Raw genomic sequence first — 3679 nt, 5'->3', positions numbered from 1 at the left:
CTTTATATACCACATCAAAGTGTAAAGCTGCTACTTGTGTGTGTGTGTGTGTGTAAAGGTGAGTTGATAAGCTTATGGCCATAGGTGTATTTTTTACCACATGGAGGGGAAGCGGCGTTTGATAACCTCCCTCACTGTGTGTGGGTCGGTGTACATTGACCTCAGAGCCCTAGTTTATCATCAGCGTATTATTATCACAGCCTGGACATGAAAGCCTTCTCTCTCTGTCTGACACGCAGGGGGGCGGAGTGTGTGTCGGGGTTGAAGGAGGACGCAGCCGTGCGGTGCGGCTAGGGCCGGGCCGAGGTGGAGTGTGGAAGAGGTAAACAGATGCCAAGTCAAATAAAACAAAACTCCGGGCAACGGTGCAACCCCTGGCAGACTGCTATAGGCCTGGCAGACACACACACACACACACACACACACACACACACACCCTGTTTACACACAGCGTAGGCGGCGCTCAAGACGGCGGGTGATCCTGCTCCCTCTCAGCTCACTCAACGAGAGAATTAAGAGAGGAGAATCAGATGCTGACTGAGTTTCAACCACAGACACGGCGCTCGCTCACGGCCTTGATCGGGCAAGACTTACCCTTTTCAACCTACAGCACCGGAGGCTGTGACACAACAGGTGCACACACACACACACACACACACACATGCACACAGAGGAACCTCGCCACTGTGCAAAATCTCAGCCGCAAAACCCTGCGCCGAGCCCGTAACACCGGCACACTCATGCAATGGGCAGGGCTGCTTCTTTAGAGTAGCGCAAGACAAAATGTAGCCTGAAAACAACACTTAAGCATCCAAGGCATTATGGCAGATTAGCTGGAGCCGGTCTCAGTCAGGATGGTGGTCTGCAGGGTGTGGAGGCCTACTGAGCAGTCATGCAGTTTACCTACTCATCCCTCTAATTGGCACAGGCAGGCGTGTCTGGAGGAAAGGCATCTGGATGTTATATAAAGAGCTAGTCGCACTTTAATTGCTGCGTCATGGAAATCTCCATTAAGCAGGAAGGCATGAGCCATTTCTTTGAGACTGTGATTCATATAAGGATCCACTGATGTTATCGGTTAATATTGGCCTTTAGTTGGACTTTGTTTTGGTTTTGTTTGGCTTTAGTTGGAATTTTGTACAATTTGGCAATTCAGTGTTTTGTTTAAAAATACAATACTGTCACTGTCAGTTCTACCACGTTTGAATTGTATTGTGAACTGAATAAATGGAAGTAATAAAGTAATTAAAAAAAAAAGGAAACATTTAAATTGTTTAATAAAAAAGAAATGTTCAGCTATAATCACATTTATCACAGTTATGGGAAGACCATCCACAGGGGAGCAATTGGAATCAGAGCTAAAGAGAGAAATAGGAGGAATTTTTTTAAATACTGTAGTTGTCATGTGTCAACAGGTCAGGAAATCTAATTACAGTGGAATGTGTGTCTGCTTGGAAACATTATGCAACAGCAACAGGTTAACTAGTTGTGTAGACATGTGACAGCACAGTCTGGGTGGTGTGATGAAACACACACACACACACACACACACACACACACACACACAGAATGGTGTTGAAATGCACAGCAGTGGATGCATGTGTAACTTCCGTGCCAAATGTCTGCCATGTCTTTGTAAAGACACTGAAACATCCTCATGTGTAGTTCACACCTGGCCATCTGGTTGATTAAAAGGTGCATTCAGAACCCACTCTGCAGTAGGAATGTGTGCTGCTGTGAGGTGTGTGCAGGCATGTGTTCCCAGCACTCTGGGCTGAGCTTTGAGGACAAGCATGTGCAAAATAAGACACATCAACTGCCTGAAAGGTTACCTTGGAGAACCAGAGCGTCGAGCTGCACAGAGGCACAGGTCTAGATGGCGAGGACTGATATCTACATCACTCTACTGTCTTTGAAGTTACGAACACACACGTGGCACGAACAGATCTGAGTCGAGCCTTCCAAGTAAATGCTTTCATTAGTCGAAATATGTGGACACACACACACGTCACTCAAGAGTTGAACATCTTCCTCATTATCGCAAATCAGTGTTGTCATGCATTTTTCTGATTTGTGATTTTTTACACTGAGGTTATTGCTGTTTGTGCTTGCTTGCTTGTGCGGCTTGCTTGCCCCTACATGCTTTCCTTCGATCTGGAGAGTTCCTGGAAACAAACGCAGCGCTGAGTTTTATACACCTTGTATATTTCCATATGTGCTTGAAACCTTATATCAACCACCCAGCATTTAAAACGACTGGCATGTTTTGACAGGAGATGATACAATCTACAGTATCTGCAACAGTCTGATGCCTGACTCAAGTATGCGCACACACACACACACACAAGCACACATAAAGAACAAAACCTGGCTTCAGATGTACTGAAAGGATATGAAATGTATTTCAAAGTATAGAATAATACAATAATAGTAATAATTATCAATTAAAACAAAAACATGTGCAAGGAGTCAGGAGTCAAAGCAATGTCTTTACAGTGTAAATCAACAGGTTTTTGCAATCATGTGAGTGACATGCATGAATACAAGATAAACATACGCAGGCACACACACACACACACACACACATACGATAATATACATACAGACACATACAGTACATTACAAGCACACTCCAAACTGAAGCTCAGGGTGCATGGGATTCAGTGTGTTGAATACAGTAGGTGTGATTAACAGCTGATAGATTGTCTCAGCAGCAGAGTTCTCCTGTCCAATGTTTCAGAAGTAAATTCTTCTTTGCTGGAATTTGGCAAAACAAATTGGCACTCGGTAAAAGCAGGCGCTTCCCCTGACTAGAAAAAGACTAGCTACCGTCTAAAAAAAAAAAAAAAAAAGTTTACTTCCGAAACCAGACCCTTTCCCCTTTCTACACGGTGGGATCTGAATGGACTGAATTTATTCTACGGTTACACTCACTGTAAGCTAAATACCTGAAATGTAAATGTACACAATGCCATGGAAGACTGCTGCTTTATAATGGAAAGATGGAGGAGGAATGGCAAACAGTGTGTCTTTATTCAGTCTCTCTCCTCTTGTGCTTATTGCAGATGTAAGACACGGCACCTCTGACGAAATACCAGCGTCACTAACTAACAGCGTCTAACATCATTCAGCTTATTTCAACTTCAACCTAATTTTCTTTTTTTTTTTTTAAATCAACATGCTGCTTCATGGAGTTTTCAGCCATCCCTTCATCTCCTCTCGTCTCACTTCTCTTTGTGTTTCTTTGGCATTTGTTACTTGCTGTGTGTAATAACATGTTCTTTCAGGATGCTGTTTGACTGGGTGGCGTGGGAGTTTGAGTCTTTGTTCGGGCTCTTTTTAGAGTATATAGGAAGACATTCTTTGGCTAGTTTAGCCTCTTTGCATTGGTACATTCACACACAAACGCTCTCATACGAACATACAACACGTATCAATGCTCTCACTGACGAAAAGACAGACAAGTACAGGTGCAAATGTAACTGCATTGGGCCGTTTTTGTGTTTTTACAGTAGAAGCCCAGTGGGACAGTGCTATCTTTGGGGACTGTTGGTCAAATCACGTGTTCATTTATACATTAGGATGTGTGTCTCTCTCGACCTCACCCCCATTTTTGCTATTTCTCCATCCTCTTCATGAGTTCTAGGTCCAATCTCTTCTCTCTCCGCCTTCGTCTCTC

The 3679-nt window shown here is 43.7% G+C and overlaps 1 protein-coding gene across 2 annotated transcripts in view; it reads right to left on the bottom strand.

Annotated features, from left to right (window-relative positions):
* Nucleotides 1–3014: 3014 nt before the first annotated feature.
* tbc1d1 (TBC1 (tre-2/USP6, BUB2, cdc16) domain family, member 1) overlaps nucleotides 3015–3679 on the bottom strand; it is a 46555-nt gene continuing 45890 nt past the window's right edge. For both annotated transcript variants that reach the window (XM_071923214.2, XM_071923216.2), the window contains one exon: nucleotides 3015–3679. This exon is cut by the window's right edge and continues 486 nt beyond it. The gene's annotated coding sequence lies outside the window, so the exon portion shown is untranslated.

This window comes from Centroberyx gerrardi, chromosome 3 (assembly GCF_048128805.1).
Source record: "Centroberyx gerrardi isolate f3 chromosome 3, fCenGer3.hap1.cur.20231027, whole genome shotgun sequence".
Taxonomy (NCBI): Eukaryota; Metazoa; Chordata; class Actinopteri; order Beryciformes; family Berycidae; genus Centroberyx; species Centroberyx gerrardi.
The sequence above is the reverse complement of the archived record's forward strand: the minus strand, read 5'-3'. Positions and strand labels throughout refer to the sequence as shown.